Source organism: Suncus etruscus, chromosome 3, assembly GCF_024139225.1.
Source record: "Suncus etruscus isolate mSunEtr1 chromosome 3, mSunEtr1.pri.cur, whole genome shotgun sequence".
Lineage (NCBI taxonomy): Eukaryota > Metazoa > Chordata > Mammalia > Eulipotyphla > Soricidae > Suncus > Suncus etruscus.
In genome coordinates, this window is record NC_064850.1 from 52,007,213 (window position 1) to 52,025,483 (window position 18,271).

Below are 18,271 nucleotides of genomic sequence, written 5' to 3' on the forward strand. Positions count from 1 at the left end.
TATTTAACCAAACACTTTTATACTGGTACATCCTCGTTCCTTTCCATAAACTTCCCTAAACAAAATTACAAGAACATTACTGCAAAAAACAGGCTGGTAAATAAAGGTACACCATAAAACATCACAATTAGAAAACATTAATTAGGAAAAACTATAATACACATTTAAACCAGCAAGACAATGAATGATACAACTAGGATTGAGATAAAATTGATAAAACACAGTTCAAATCAGGAGGTTTTGAAATTCAGTTTTTCCAGGGCCAGAGCAGTGGCACAAGTGGTAGGGCATCTGCCTTGCCTGCGCTAACCTAGGAAGGACCACAGTTTGATCCCCAGCGTCCCATATGGTCCCCCAAGCCAGGAGTGATTTCTGAGTGCATAGCCAGGAGTAACCCCTGAGCATCACTGGGTGTGGCCCCCAAACCAAAGTAAAATAAAATAAAATAAAACTCAGTTCTTCCATTGGACTTATGTTCTTTCTTTCTTTTTTCTTCATAAAAATGGTATTCAGACACCTGTAAGCTGTGAGCAATTCCCCAGCCTTGTGGGCTGGTCATGTGGTTTTGGCTCCTCAGAAACAGTAAGGTATGCTAATTTGTTACATTAGTAATAGGAAAGCAATCTACCATGTATGTGTAGGCTCTAAGCAGTGACTAAGGAAGACAGGAAGATAAAGCTGGCCATTGAGTGGCCTGTCAGGTGTGCCTCACTTGTGAAAGAATGAAATGGTCCCAATGCATATAGAACCAGATAAAAGACCAATATACAGTAAATCTCTCCAGACCTAAGTCTACTTTATCCCCATCACCCATGCCCCTGTAACATCATATGGATTTGGGATCAGATGGATGGACATGAGTTAAACACAGGCAAAATTGTTTCGTTTCTAGCAATGTGAGATTTCCCACCAATAATATGAGAACAAAAATAAATCAACCCCTTTAGACTATTGTGAGAAGATGAAAGATTTTAAATGCGATCCTCACATCATCACCTGGATCTTATGAAGAACTTAATGAAAATATTGATTGCTGAGATAATGACGGTGACATATTCCATCTCTGTAATTAAGATCTGATTCCAAGACTTACCTTCTAATTTAGGAACATTTTTCTACAATTGCTCACCACTGAATCCCTGATAGTCCTCTAAATACCTCTGAACTCATGTAAAGTTTATTGAGCTTAACTCTTCAAAGTTTTTATTTTTAATTTTAACTTTATGGAAGAATTGGAAAGTACAGCATGTCCATTCCTTCATCTAGTCCTCACTAAGCTTAGTGTTTGACCTAGCCATGGTATACTTATCATAACCCATAAATGACTCAAGTACAGTGTTATAAACTAATAAAATAAAAATTAAACAACAAACTCCTTAGTTTTCACCCAACGGTAGGGGAGAGAATGTCAGGAGTCATTCTTGAGCACAATCCCCGAAATTATCCTTGAATACTAATGGATGAAGCCTAACTGCAAAAAAAAAATAAAAAAAAATTAAAACTACTCTGAAAATCAAGGTTCACTTACAACACTTGATCTTAGCCAAAAGGCTGAGAAGCAATCAAGGTTCACTTACAAATAAAATTCCTATTGCCCATTTTCTATTTTTCTATCAAATGCTCTTACTGCTTGAGAAGTAATTGCATACTTAACATTTTATATCATCTTGAACTGACTTTATTCCTCAAAACCCCAACTGAGCATTTGTTCCAATTTCTTTCTCTTTATTGAGCTTTAAAAAGGCACATGATGGAATATCAAATATTTCTGCAAAATGTCAAGACTCTGGTTAGTTGACAGTGGGTCCTCAAATAAACCATGCCCTCCAAGTACAGCCATTGTAGTTTGTAAGTGATTGCCAATGTGTACTTGGTGCTCCAGCAAAACACTGTGTCTAATTCTTATTCCAGAAAGTAGCACTATAGGCAATGCCAGAAATTACCAGAGCATCTATTTCTCTTTCTTCATATACTGGACCAAAGAAAAAAACATAGCATAAGCCATGTGTGCTGAAAGTCTGGAAGCAAATTGCCTCAATGGGTCAATTATTTTCTTGTTCCTCCCACACTGCAGTGCACAGTAGGTTGCATCTGCCATGCCCAGAGCAACTAAGAGCAAAGAACATTAGGTTTCACTTCTTAAAAAAAATTTTGAAGTTTCTTCTAGCAATAGAGCGAATTTTCTCTGCACGGAGAAGTTTTGTGCAGAGGGTCCAAATGACTCCGAGAGTTACATGCTACTGTGGCCATTGCCTTGGTCAGTTTGCTAGATATTGGTGCTGATGGTCTTCAAAGAGATGGTCAGACCCCACAGATTGAAATCCAAGGGTACTGGCAGAAGACATTTTTGGTAGTGAAGACACCTCATTTTTGGCAGGTAAGAGTCCAGCTTGACTGACACAAGATGCACAAAGGTCAAGTTGGGGATCCTTTTATTGAGTATCACAGTACGATACATTGGAGAAGAACCTAGTAAATGAAACTGTATAACCAATAGAGGTGCTCTCCTGTCTCCCCCTCAGGCTTCACTTCAAAAACCTCTCACTCACATTCCAACTCCAAACCTACAACAATGATAGAAGTCAAGGCCTTTGGGAAGGAGAGGCATACTTATTCCACCAAAGAATTCCTTTGATCATGTTATTTGGGCCTCTTTTTGTTTGTCTATCCTGTGTCCAAGGCAAGAGCTTAAAGTACCGAGTTATAATGCAATTTGTGGTAGATTCTTATCAACCAAAAAGAATATTACTTATTTTTTTCAAAAGGGCCTACTCAAGTCCTTACTTAGAAAAACTTTGTAAAAAAAAAAAAAGCATGTTAATTCCTGAGAATTACCTTAAACTCTGAAGTAAACATGGCCTACCTGTACACAAGACTTCTTAGCCAGAAGTCAGATAACTTCTATCATAGCTTGATTCTTTTTTTCTTTCTTTTTTAGTTTTTGTTTTTGATTTTTGTTTTTTTCTTTTATATATATATATATATATATATATATATATATATATATATATATATATATATAATCTTTATTTAAGCACCATGATTACAAGCATGATTGAAGTTGGGTTTCAGTCATAAACAGAACATCCCCTTTCACCAGTGCAACATTCCCACCACCAATGCCCCTCCCTCCTTCCCAACCCCTACCTGTATTTGAGACAGATAACTTGATTGTTGTCAGCTGTAGGCTACTATGTACAATATTTGTGCTCAGTTTTCTCAAATGGAAAATGATTATAATGGTAGCTAGCTTGGGTGATTATGAGAATTAATGAATGGGATACACTAATGCCTGACATATGGTGTCTCTGTCTGGTTAATGATTATGAGTTATAATCCCTTGTTTCAGAAGGTCCTCTGTGTGGCAGAACTATACTGTTGCGTATTTTCTAGAACTGTTTAGTGAGTTCATATGCATGCATTTGAATGTAACAACTTTCTATCATAATATTTTAATACTATTAATTTCTGAATTAGTTTATTTGAGGGAGGTTCCAAGTAGTAATCAGGGCTCCAGGGGCCACATCTGGAAAAACTTGATATTTGGCCAATTGGGCTGAATAGTTCAGTTGACAGTGCTGAGGTATATACCAAGGCAACTTGGTTGTTGCTTTGGGGTCTCTAAACCTACTCAGTAGTTCTTAGGGGACCATGCAGTGTTAGTGATCAAACTAACATCTTGAAGAATTCTAGGCATTCATTCCTAATCATTTAGCTATGTCCTAATCTCCATGATCAAGCTTTTTAATCTAACTACTACTTTTTTTTAGTACATTTGTTTTTCTGGAACTTGGGGCCAGACAGAGCAATAGCATGACAGGGAGGTCACTTGTCTTGCATACATCTAGCCCAGGTTTGATTCCTGGCATTCGTATATTTCTCCTAACCTCCGGGAGTGATCTCTAAGTGTAGAGCCAGGAGTAAGCCTTGAGTACTGCTGAGTATGGACCAAATACAAAAAAAATTAATTTAGAAAAAAATTCTATTTTGTTTTTGTATTAAATGTTGCTTAATGCAAAAGAATAACCTTCAAACTGGGATAGTTTGAATGATTTAATTTTGTCAATGATTGAAGCCACATTGAGTGGTCTCACTGGGGGGCACATCTGGGTGTGGTGGGGTGGCCAGAGGGATATTTAAGTATCAGGTAATGACCAGGCAGCCACCTTGAAACAAGAAATGTCTGGCTCAAAATGTCATTAGTGGCAATATTGAAAAATGGCCAAAAATGAGCCTAGAAAACCAAAATCATTAGAACTGAATTTCTCTTTAAAGCAAAGTTAGGTGGAGACAAATACACAGCCCAGGGGAGAACAGAGTGGGGCTCATTGTACTGATTGATGATCATTGCTACTTCTGAATTTTCTTTCCTGTGTTTTCTGGGTGGGTAAAGGGAAAGTAACAGAAGAAATATAATTATCTACTGAACTCTAAAAGGTTAAATGCTTACTTCATGACAGGAAAAACAACTCTGGCAAAGGAAACATTATTTATATGTTGTTAGACGTTGTGTTGACTAAAAGTTTCAATGTCAGAATAAATGCAAAGATTGAGTTAAAATAAATATTACACTCGCCTCTTCTTAATTAAAATTCTAATGATATTCTCCAGTAAATGAAGCATAGAGCTTAATGAAGAGCTTTGTAAAGAGTTTTGTAAAAAACTTTTTAACTAGAAACTAGCTATTGGAAAAGGAATGGATTTATTTTTATTTTTTATTATCATTATTATTTTGTTTTTTGTGCCACACCCGCTGATGCTCATGGGTTACTTCTGACTATGCACTCAAAAATCGCTCCTAGCTTTGGTGGTTCATATGGGACACCAGGGATCAAACATGAGATCCGTCATGGGCAGCTACATGCAAGGCAAATGCCTTACCACTGTGCTATCGCTCCAGTCCCCAGGAATGACTTTATTTATCAAATATTTGTATATACTACAATTTATTTTGTTTGTTTTTGGGTCACACGCAGCAGTGCTCAGGGCTTACTCCTGGCTTTGTTCTCAGAAATTGTCCCTGGCAGGCTTGGGGGACCATATGGGATGCCGGGATTCAAAATGGGTTCCATCCTATGTTGGTTGCGTGCAAGGTAAACACCTTACTGCTGTGCTATTGCTCTGGCCCCTATATACTACAATTGTCAGCAGACTAAGAAACCTTAAAAATTGTAATCACTAGAATCATAGTATTCAGGTTATTGTTCTCTGGGTTTTAAACATTTTAAATAAAGATGCTTGGGCAATACAAAGATTGCATCTATCTCTTTTGAGGGATTCATTCCGGCAAAAGGTAACATATGCATATTAGTGAATGCCTGTTTCATTGATGATAGAATGTCCAGGGGTTTCTGATAGGTCCATTCAGGGGATTGGCTTTAACTCTAACTCGTGGAGCAATAATAAAAAAGACCCACCTTAAGGAGTGAACTATGCTTGAGTAACTGGTTTTTCAATTTTTTTTAGTTTTTGGGTCACACCAGCAGTGCTCAGAGGTTACTTCTGGCTCTATGCTCAGAAATCGCTCCTGGCAGGCTCAGGGGACCATATGGGATGCCTGGATTCGAACCACCAATCTTCTGCATGCAAGGCAAATGCCTTACCTCCATGCTATCTCTCTGGCCCCGAGTAATTGGTTTTTTTCTTCTAACTAATCAACATAAGAAAAATATATTATCCTGGATGCTGCCCCTTCAGCATGAATCTCAATAAAACAAAGAGTCTGCCCCCAATATCTGAATGTAGAACCAAACCTGGCCTAATTCAGCCTGAATCAGCAAAAGAACAAACCACCTATATAGTCAGGGCTGATAAAATTTTAGAAAATCCCTACATTTGGGGTGCTTTATTGTGCAACTTGATAGTGGCAGCAGTAGTATCTTTGTTATCAACAGCACTTTGTGATTTTGTTTTTAAGTGAACTAACGTGGGATTTAAAATAGAAATGTGCGAACTTATCTCTCCCTCCCCTTCTCCTTCCCAGGACTATGACTGCTTTGCGTTTTTAGATATGGACCAAAGCATATGTTTAGAGAGCTTAGCATTAGCTGAAAGAGGGCACACTTGTACAAGAATTAATTTATACAAGACTTAGAAACATCTTTCATGTTGTCTAGGATGACTTCTGAGCTAAAGTTCTCTCACTGTTCACTGAACTGAGGAAATCATTGGAAGAGAGATTCAATAAACTCAAAGACAGATTGATGGAAATGTAAAAGAGCTCATTCAAACAGGATTGGAGGAGTTAAAGAATGCAACAGCAGGGCTTACCAGTGGAATTAAAGTAGTTAAAAATCAAATTAGCGATCTCCAAGACAAAAAGCACATGACATCACCAATAAAGAAGAAATCAGAGAAAAGAGATTTCAAAACAATGTAGAGATAGATGTCTTTCAAATCACTGAGATTCTTGCAGGCATGTCAGAATGGTCTTTGTTAAAGCTGTACTTGTTTGTAAGGGGGTTTTGAAATAAACTCTGAGTTTGCAAGCAATTGGTGTAGCAGCTCTACATATTGAATTCAGGGGACAAGCTGAGTGGCCTCATTATTTCACTTTTTGAATTTTCAAGAACAGTTCTTCCATTAGGCTTGTGAGATTAGGCCTTGAGTTAAAAAGAGACAGAACACCATTTAGATGGGCAATTGATGAGGTGCTTAAGCAAAAAGTATTGATTTTTTTGCAATCAGAGATCTCATTTACATAATATAAAGAATAATTAAGTTGCATCTAAATGGTGATCTTTCGTCATTTAATTGAATTTTAACACTTAGGTCAGTGGCTGGAATGTGAAGGCAATTTCTTTCTAAAAATGTTTTAAAATTAATTTTCCTCCTTTATGGGAGGAGAGTATGATAGAGCCAAAGATGAATGAATTATTAAATGAACCTGTATTAGATTTTTTTCCTAAGTGCTTTGGCTTGCATCTCACAGATTTGGTGTTGCTGTCTGTAGGCATAGTTGGGTATCACTGGAAAATGTGAAAATGTGTGGAGAGGCATGTGTGTGACAGTTCAGATTTGTGTCACTAGCAATACTTTTTTTCTTGAAACAAAGTTGAAAAACTAAGATAAAGATGCAGCCCCCTAAAGTTGAAGAAAGGAATTGATGGTTCCCCTGAGAGGCCAATAAAGGGAATCTAGGGATTTCTCCAAAATCATAAAAAGGATGAACTCCAGAGTTGAGGTTGAGGGGTCTCAGCAAAAACCCTAATTCTTAATCCTAGGTCCTTTCCAAACACAGTTGAGAAAGATGGAATGATTGGCAGTTCCCAAAGTCAAAAGTTTTATCGTGGCTTCTGTGTCTGTGTGTGTCTCTCTCCAGCACTCTCCCCTCCTCTCAGTCTCTCTCTTTCTCTTTCACACACATGGTGCTAAAGTGATCAATGCCTTTGCTTTGCTGAGCCTGTCCTCAGGATGTCCACTGGGCTCTGCAGAGTGGGAGAGTTCATCTTAACACTGTCTCGTCCTTTGGGGGTTCTCTGCAACAGGGCTCTCTCTCCTGACTTTGAGATCCCATGTTTCTTGCCAGGTCTGTCCTGGCCACACTGCACTGGGTCACATCTGTGGAGAGGCCTTGCACCCTTGGAGGAGAGTGAGTGTCACTGCTCCTGATACGTGATGGTTATATAAGCCTCCTCTCACAGCCATGTGGGAACTCAGCCCCGGCACTTTCGAGAGAAGAGAACATGCCAGGGGCAGGCAGCAGACAGCATGTGGCCGGAATGCCAACATGCTCATTCCCTCTGGGTTGGCACCAATAATTTCCCATGGAATGATTTTTCACCTTGTTGGAAGAAACCCAGAGGAGGGACTTCTGCTTCTGCCAGTCCAGGGGTATTCCATGCTTTGGCCTTGGCTATGATGTGATGACCTGGGCTTGCTTATTTATGTGCTGACTTAATCCTTGCCTCTCATTCCCAGTGTCAAATATTTGATTCTATTTTCTCAGAAAAGCGAGAGTAGACAGGCAGTTTGGCCCTCTGGGTGTTCAGACAGAAAAGGTTATCTGCTGGCTTTGCAAGCATATTCAGGGAATGCAGAATCTAGACATTTTGTGTGACCCCAAAAAGCTCTTCTAAAGACCCTCTCAGCCAGGAAACCCATGTGTTGTACTCCTGGGAAGCTAGAGACGTTAGGAGGATTCACACAGAGTGGAACATGGGCTCTGTAAATGTGTACGTGTGTGTGCACACACGTGTGTATGCATGTGTGTGTGTTGGGATAGAAGATAAAGGTGGGGGGCTGGAGAGATGGCATAACGGTTGGGCATTTGCCTTGCATGCAGAAGGACAGTGGTTCTAATCCCAGCATTCCATATGGTCCCCTGAGCTTGCCAGGAGCAATTTCTGAGCGCAGACCCAGGAGCAACCCCAGAGCATTGGCCTGGTGTTGCCCAAAAACCAATCAAGCAATTAATAAATAAACTGCTAATAAAAATAAAGGCGGGGAAAGGGCAGAGACATTAGCCACCAAGGAGGAGAAGATGGAGATGGGAATTTTATGAATAGAACAGGAGGGAAAGAGTTGAAGGGACTAGGGCATATGGTCGATTTTTTTTTACCTTCCACAGATATTGCCATTAAGATACTAGGCAATAAAAAAAAAACATGTATGAAGCCCCTGGGCTCAAGTTAACTCCTGATGCAGCTGATTGTTATTTATTTATCCACCAATCAGGGCCTCAGACTTCTTAATCAGACAGATGTGGATGGATTTGTGTCCCAGTTGGTGCTTTACCTCCTCCAAAGTCCCAGCTTGCTTCTTGTAGAGTTCAATGAAGAATTGTAGGATTGCTATTTTCCCAAATGAGAACATACTTAGCAGAATGTCACATGGAGCCTTCTCATTACCAGCTGGCGCTATTTAATGAGCACCACAATGGACAAAGTGATAACAGAACACAAAATGATATAAAGAATAGGAGCATGTAGTTATCTTGAGAGTTTGAGAATATCAGGTCTAAAACAATAGTCAACAGCCCAAGGCTATATTAAATGAACACAACACACTTAAGTTCTCAACACTTGATATAGCCAATGGTCAAGATATTGTAGTTAATCATCCCTTATTACAGATTATTACAGGTTCCAGACAACCAATATGTCTGTCTAGTGACCAGGTAAACTTCATTGGCATTTGCTAAGCATTAAGCTTCAAGAACAATGATCAATGTGGCCGGTGAGGTGGAGCTAGAGGTAAGGTGTCTGCCTTGCAAGCGCTAGCCAAGGAAGGACCTTAGTTCGATCCCCCAGCGTCCCATATGGTCCCCCCAAGCCAGGGGCAATTTTTGAGCGCTTAGCCAGGAGTAACCCCTGAGCATCAAATGGGTGTGGCCAAAAAAACAAAACAAACAAACAAACAAAAAAGAACAATGATCAAGAAAAGAAATGGAGAAACAGGTCCAAGGTCTTAGAGACAATGAGGGAGAAAATGCACAAGTCAGCATATGATGCTCCAGGGTCAAACCAAATGTTGCCTAAGTGCTAAACAAAAGTAGATCAACTACTGGTTTCTAATCTCTACATCAAGACAAATAAGATAACTCTGGATATGAGACATTTAACTCAAAAACTAAAGGAAATGATCACAGGAAATGAGGTGAACAGTGATAAAATTCAGCAACAAGATCTCCCAACTTTGTACCCTTCACTTCTTACTATATAGTACTATGTAAGTATACAGGAGCTAGTTTCTGCTTGTTTGGGGTAACTTATCCTAGTTTTACTGTGGCTCCCCTATATATACATATATGTGTATTTTATTTCTATTCTATTCTCTGTGAGTTTTATTATTAGGACAATTTCATCTATGTCCACTTTTTTTTTTAGAAATAAATGAAGTCTAAATAACCTCATTCCCTTGACATAACTGACATGGTGATGTTTTTGATATTGGGAAGAAATGCAAAAATGCAGAACTAGCAGGTATGCAGATATATGTGCACCTGTGTTTCAAGTAAAAATGCATATTTAACCTGATTCATATTCATGCCAGATACATAAGATAAAACTATATACATGCTATGTAAACTAGGACTGCATTGATGTTATATCCAGACAAGTAGACATTAGAGAATGTACTTGAAACTGTCCCTTCTATTTTGGCATTTTTTGCAAAGTCATACTAAAAGACTTTCATTTACCTAATTCCAGAATTCAGATAGAAAAATAGATATAAATGAGAAAATTCTGGTTTACTTTCTATCAGTCTATAGATAAAAAGAAAGGGTATTTTGTCCTAGGTACCAGATCAAACAGAGGACTCAAAGGGGAAGGACTCAATAACCCAGGGACATTGGTCACTGGTGGTATAGAAATGTTGCCAAGAAACTGATTTTAGACATAGCCAAGTACTTTTGCTTCCTACAGAAACCCATGCACTTCAGCTTGATGATGGTTGCATAGGAACTAGAGAGATCGAAAACAACTGTCTGCAGTTGGAGATTTTCTACCTTCTATGACATTGTGACAACAGTAAAAAGACTTCTTCATCACCACTTTGCATCTTGCTCTCTGGTTATTTCTGCTGCAACCAACTAGCCCCTCAAAAGTCAAAGTTCCAGTTTGTTGTATGCTGATGCCTTGGATTATGCTTGCTGTGGCACTGGTTTTCTTTTTCTTTTTCTTCTTTCTTGCTACATTAGTGGGAGGCCAACTTCCTTGGTAAGGAATATCTATTTTTTTCAGGGACACTGGGGTTTGAACTGTTGCTGCAGCACCCACAGGCTATAATCTGAAAATCCGCAAAGTACCCCTATTTCTAACACAAAATGCCTTAATAATAGATCTCACTGCTTATCCCCCCCCCCCCCCAGTGAATGCAGAGTAATTTACCACCAGGCAAATACAGGACAATCATCCAGTAAAATGAATCAGTCAAAGCTCTTGACTTGGCTCTCTTGGTCCTCCCAGGTAAGATTACAAAGTCCAGAGTGAAGAGAAAAGAATTCAGGAATTCTAAATTCTGGAGCCCTTTGCCTCCTTTTCTCTATCTGTCACAACTTATTATATCTAACACATTAACAAGGGCAAAACCCCCCAAGACAAATGCTCTTTGGGTCAGGGCTGTGTGAGAGCTGAGTGGAAAGGCTTTGAAGCCATCTGGACCAAGGGAATGGACAATTGCTGAGCAGAAATTGACAGTCAGTGTGCAGAATGGAGCATAAATGGCTCTTGGACTATTCCCCATTTTCCTCCCAAAGAGCCCCACTATTTTGGGCATGGACAGCCCAATAGAAGCCAAGTCTTTATGTGAAACTGGATGGCTCCAAAGGCACAGAGTCATCATTCATTTCTCTTCGTGCTCCACGTTCTCTGTATGGATTTATAATTATGCATGAAGTTCTCATGAAAACAGAGAAGCATGGTTTTAATGAACAACATTGATGTGAATGCATGCAAACAAAGATAAGATCATAAAAGCAATGAAATTTAAAAATCCAAAACACACAAGCACACAGGCATTGTGTCAGAAGAACCAATGTTTTTAAAAAAAGGTCAGAGAGAAAAAGACTTGAGAACATTCTATTTTTTAAATATTTATGTAATTACTTTATTTAAGCACTATGGCTACAAAATTGGAGAACATTCTCTTTGGTTTCCTTTGGAGTTGCACCCAGCAGTGCTCAAGGGCTACTCCTGTGCTCAGCTACTGCCCAGACACGGAAATCACACAGTGCTAGGGATCAAACTAATTACAAAACCTGTACACCAGCCCTTTGTGCTACCTACTGAGTGCAGGAAAAACACTTTCAGACCTACTATGAATGTGAATAAAAAGACGAGTTTCTTTTTTAGAAGAGATGAAACAGCCTTAAGTTTTCTCTTAGTCAATCAGAAATATTTGATGAATATTCTACTACATATAGAATTCAGCTAGGCAGCAGGGTGCAAAGAGGCATATTTCTTTTTTCAATCAATGTTTATATGGCCAGAGGCCCCCTTAGACAATCTGATGAAGCAATTGAATTTAAGAGAAAAATAAAAGTGAAGAGGTGCTCTGTAGCAGTTAGAGAGATGAAGGAAGAGGGAATGCAGCAGGTAGTAAACAAACATTCACACAAATATAACATGTAAATTTATGGACCTCCTAAAACTTGGGAACCCTAGGTCCTTGAGTTCATTTGATTATAAATTCCTTGTCATGAACTAATTCTGATCTGTCTTCTTTGAGATGACTTTTAAGACAATAATTAAAACGACCAGAAAAATAGTCAGTAGAATAAGTAGAAACAAATGCCAAAAATAACAAGTTTTTTCTGGTTTTTGTTAAAATAAATTTCATCTCAGAACACTTAGATATTTATATAGAGAGATATTTATTTATAATATATATGAATACATACATTGATAATAAATGATTATAAATATATAATTATATAATATATAGAGAGATAAACAACAACTCCCACTCTGTTTTCTTTGAGAAAAAACAGAGAACAGAACATGCATTGGATAAATGATAGCGTAGTATTTCCAAAGTGGGGTCATATAAATAAACTTACAGTCTAACATGCCTGTGATTCTAAGAAATTTTCCAAAAGGGATTGTGTGTAGCTAGGAAGAGGGAGTGTTCATAGTAGCCAGCCCAGGTTAAGGAAAAGCAAAGTAGAGCAAACTAATTAATTATGCATTCTTTTGTGAGCAATGCTCAGTAAACTGGCAGATGAGAGGGATGGAATAAATATCAGACCTTCTGTAACTTGGTAGATTTACATAAGTTGGTAAATATACATCATAAATTGTCTCTAAACTTCAGCAACAGATTATAATATTATTTGGCTTCAAGTGAGATAGGTCACACTTTGAATTGTACTATGGGTTTGGGTTCTACCTGTTCTTTTGATAAAGAGAATAATAAAGTACCTTTAAATCATTCAATCTAAAAATGGATAGAAGGAACTTGGAAGTGTTCAACATGAAGAAATAATTGAGAGTGTTCCTACTGTTTAAGTTGTTCAGAACTATTATATAAAAAGAGAATGACACATGTCCTCTAGAGAAAAGAATCAGGGCAACTGAATATACATTAGATGAAAATGTTGACTTAGCTTAAAGAAGAATTCTTTTCCACTGATTGCTAGGGCGGGCATAGAAAAGAATATTCAGGGGAAATGATAAATTCCCCATTAATCCGATTATCCAATAAACAATTCAAGAGGGTGACTCAAGCATACCCTGTAATGTTTTAAAAAGAACCATGCCTGAGAACTGAGATGGGATCAACACACTCCAAGACAGATTAAAATAAAAATATTGTCAGTCCAGGGAACCTGGTTCTTCTCTTAAGCTTTTACGTTTATTTTTCTGATCTTGTACTTATGTACATAAAAAACAGTTCTGCTGCACCAACCCCAGACTACAATATATTTGTGGTTTAAAACCCAGAAATAACTCAAGTGTCCAAGAACAGATGACTAGATTAGAATGACATGGAGACACAATGTATTCACTACTTGGTTGTAAGAAAACATAAAAATTATATACCGCTACTACATGAATGAATCTGGAGAGGATCATGCTGAATGAAGTCAGATGGGAGGGGATGGACACAGAATGATCTCTCTCATATGTGGGACATAAAGAAACATAGTAGGGGAACAACAAATATCTCAAGGAACAGAGTCTTATCAGTGGAGAGGATGAAACAGAATGAAGAACACTGGTATAGTGGGGGAGGAAGTGGACACTGTGAAGGGTGCAGTGTTGAAAAGAGTTATTCAAAAAACTTTATATTTTATTGTAAGCCACAATGTCTAAAATACAATAGAATTTTTTAACTTTTATAAAAATTTTTTACAAGTTTTTCACAGTTGTATTTCAGTAACAGTGACAGTGAATTAGGGCAATTACCACCACCAGTGTTGATCTCCCTCCACCATAGTTTGTAGCATGCATCCTATACCTCCACCTTTAGCCCATAGAATGCTAGTGTAACAGGTCCATTTTGTGTATAGCTTGTTATAGTTTGGGTCTCTTGATTCTACTGTCATTGACATTGGTTTGGGTATTTAGGGCTGACCATTTCTAAACTTCCATTAATAGTCCTGGGACTGTTTGGCCACCAGGTCCCATCTTTTTCTCAGTTTGTAGGGAGACATATAAATGGGAGGCAGAACCAGATGATTTATATTCTATGGTTCTGTAAAAGAATTAATAAAAAAACGATGGGGACCCTTATCTAGAAGCTATAACTTTAAATAAGATTGAAAGAACAGAAAAAGAAAATAACATATGTATTTTTGCATATGTAGCAAGTGTTTTTCTTATTTGTTTTTTTTTTCTTTTCTCTTTGTATAGGTGCAGTAAACATTAAAAAACCTCACAGAGGGGCTGGAGAGATAGCACAGAGGTAGGGTTTTTGCCTTGCACGCAGCCAACTCAGGACTGGAAGTAGTTTGAATCTCGGCATCCCATATCCTATATGGTCCCCGGAACCTGCCAAGAGCGATTTCTGAGTGCAGAGCCAGAAGCAACCCAAATTAAAACAAACAAACAAACAAATGAAAACACTTGCAGATGGAATTTGACACAAGTGGTGGGATTAGTGCTGGAACATTTTATGCCTAAAACTTAACTATGAATAATGTCTCAGAGTATGGTGCTTTAATAAAATAAAAAGAAAATACAAAAAAAAAAGATACTAAAGAAACATTCTGTGACTTGAAGTAACCAAGGCTTGTTTCTTGTTCAATTACATTTGTTCTGAGGTTGTTCAATGAAGTGACCTTCCTGAAATTAATAAAATTGGGTACCAGCCTTTATGGATTACGAGCATTTCGACTTAGTCAAAATTCATAGCAGAAAATGAGCTCAACAACGTCTGTGTAGCTTCTTGTGGTCACCTGTTATAAGGCTCAACAATAAGGGGGACAGGCCATGTAGAGAGTGAGAAGAAAAGAAAGCCAAGTGTAATGCACAGTAACAAATGAATCTCTAAATGAAAATGGATCCCTACTCTCAGGAAACTGAAGAAATCTTGACTTCACTTTGGTTCTTGTCTTTAACATTCTCTATGGTCCTGCATATACCACTTAAACTGTTAACTTCCGTTTTCAAAAAGAGAAGAATCAGAGATAGTGCAGCGGTAGGGCATTTGCTTTGCACATGGCTGACCCAGAATGGACCTCAGTTTGATCCCTGGCATCCCATATGGTCACCCAAGCCAGGAGCGATTTCTGAGCGCATAGCCAGAAGTAACCCCCTGAGTGTCACCGGTGTGGCCCCCAAACAAAAGCAAAAAGAGAATAATCAGTCCTTTCTTTTCTTAGGATTTTGTTTCAATACAGTAAGTTCACAAATGTAAATGTAATTAAGAATATTTCAACAATCACACATATGAAGAGAACTAGCCTGACATCCAGGAGTCCCCTCAACAATGCAAGCATTTATTATTTATTTTCTTAGGTGTGGGATAATTTTTACTGGTGCAGTTTAATCTATCTTTAACTGGCCCTGCACTTCTCAGAGGCAGGAAAAATAGCTTCCGGTTGCATATTACAGATGGCAGGCTCTAGCAAAGAGGACTCTGTAGACAGCCAGAGTTGGACAGGGATAGGAATAAATAGTCCCTGACTCAGGAGTCACTGATCTGTCTGGCCAATACTTGTCTTCTCCCCTGTTCTTGGCCCAGCTTGCTCTCTGACTCCTATTTCACTCTTCAGAGTCTTGGCTTGAGGTACAGATGTCTTTATTGGGCCAGGGATAAAAACTCCTCCTGCCAATTTCCTACTCCAAAACAGTTCCAGTTCACCTAAGACTTGACTTGCCATCCATGAAGGTGACATGAGGGAGGCTGGGCACAAGATAAAGACATTTGGGTCCAAAGGCAGTGCAGGTGTTTCAGGTCTTCATACTTCCCTGCATCTGGTTGAATCCAGGAATGTAGGCTAAGGTCATGTGCTCCTCGCCAGGGAAATTCCCTCATCTTGGAAACTAACTGTACCTTGGAAAGGGAATAGGGAAAGTTTGGAGGCCCAGGACACAGACAGCACACAGTGTATGTAGATCCTGGAAGATCTCTCCCATTACCCACTTAGGGGGTGGGCTGTGGGGCACCTCTAAGAGTAGGACAGAATTCTAAGTGAAGGCAGGAGTGCAGGAAAGGCATACATATTACACATGATGCTTAGTCACCTTGTCAACCCAGCCAAATATCTATCACTCTAGACTGGATAAGAGAGTATCAGAATGCAGACAGCTCAAATGACTCGCTTAGAAACAAAAGCAACGTGAGTGACCAGACTTAAACACGTAGCAAGTAGAAATAATTAAGGGCCACATAAAATGGTAGGATCCAGATGAGAAATTGCTCAGAAGACAATTGAAATGATTAATGAAATCATCATTTATATCTTCATTCATGACTCAAATCTGCTTTTTCCATAGAATTGATTCTTCCAACTTCTCCAAATCTATATGAATAGTTTCTTCTCCACTAGCTAAAGAGCTTTTCCCTCCAATATGTATAAAGAATTCATAAGAAAACAATTCAGCTACCTTTATATAAGAATTAAGGCAAAAATTCACCCCTAAAACATTTGAAGTGATAACAAGGTTAAGGATGTATCCTTGGTGATTTTCAGTTGAGAACCAAATATCAACCTGCTCTTCTTTCTAACTGCTTCCTCCTCTCCCTTTATACTTTTATTTGTAGAGATAATAATGCTGGCCATCATAAAATGGGTTCTGTTCTGACTTCATGATTATCAAAATTTACAGGAAATTGTAAAGAGTGAGAAAAAAAGAATGCTAGTTGGAACAAAAGAAGCTGCTATTTACATAACCTCACTATTCAGCCCTGCCTGTAGGTCTCTCTACATTAAGGATCTAGGTGCACCCTACCCACTCAGCTCAATAAGACAGTGCTAATGCACATGCTCACAGCAGTGTCTTTAGTGGCATATTCCACACTCACTGTTTTTCTTTGTAAAAAGGTTATTATTTACTTGTACTCTGAACTGGAAATATGGCTTCTTCCTTCATTTAGTAGTTCTGGCTGAAACACATTTTATCCAACTGATGAGTGGATTAAAAAAAAACCTATATTATATGTACACAATAGACATAGTATATAAGAAATGGACTCAGTATATAAGAAAAGATGAAACATTGAATATATACTACTTAGTATTTAAGAAAAGATGAAATAATGCATTCTATTACTATGTGCAGAACTAAAAGGCATCATGCTGAGTAAAATTAGAAGAAAAGGGACAGAGTGATTTCTTATGTGTAGCAGAAAAGGAAACATAGGAGGAGAATAATGAATGACCAATGACAACAGACTCTGAGAATGTGTATACCAAGAGGGTGGAAGGAGGGAACCTTGAGGAATTAGGTAGGAAGGATGGCAACACTGATGATAGCTGTGATGTTGGACCATAGTATGACTGAAGCTTGTATTTGTGGTATAGTAAATCATAATTCCCAGCTAATGATAAGGAAGAGAAAATATCCCCTCCAATAAACTATGATTAAAACATTCTTCTCTTTTTTCATAAAATTGAGACATAGGAAGTGGGGTTTGAGGGTCTTCTTTTATGACAACAATAATAATGATATATAAGTGTCCTTTATATTTTCATCAGTTCAGTATACAGTGGAAAAATACCAGCCAGCTATAGCAAACAGGAGAGCAGATAATAAAAAGTAAGGATTGGACTTGTACATTAAGGGAATCAGGTGCACAGACAAGGCAGTTTCCTCACCATTTGGGGAGGGCTCTCTTATGATCAAGAGATCCTTCACTTCCCATTTTGATCAAGTTGACTAACTGATATTTTCAGAACTCAGCGCAGTTGCCAGTAGTGGGATGGATGATACTATGTTGAACAAGTGCAGTTCCTACAACATATTAATGGGGTGAATGTCTGACTATAGGCCATTCAGAGGGCTGGATATGAGTCCTTTTTATCTGGCTCCTATTTATAGGATGGCCATGTGATACACTGCACTTGCATCAGTAATGTTAACAGCCAGTAGCCTGTTTATACTGCTACTATACATGTGTGGTGATACAGTGAGGATTCCACTGGGCTGAGGTTGTGAGACGGTTGCAAGGTTAATGACCTTCAGATAGGACATTAATAGAAATGGGCCTCCCAACTTCTCTCTTCTCACCTGCAACTCTGTCCACAAATTTTGCTATCTCAAGGCAGTAATCACATTGGCTTTTCAGAATCAAAAACGATTTTGGGGATTTAATTGGGATTTTTTCACCTCAATACTTTTCAACAAACACAAAGATTTTCATATAAAGTATATGACAAAAA

The 18,271-nt window shown here is 38.4% G+C and overlaps 1 non-coding gene across 1 annotated transcript; it reads right to left on the minus strand.

The window, feature by feature from the left end:
* Positions 1 to 1,376: 1,376 nt before the first annotated feature.
* Positions 1,377 to 1,563, minus strand: LOC126005438 (U2 spliceosomal RNA). Its single transcript, XR_007494521.1, has one exon. It is a non-coding gene; the product is annotated as a U2 spliceosomal RNA (small nuclear RNA).
* Between the last annotated feature and the right edge of the window lie 16,708 nt (positions 1,564 to 18,271).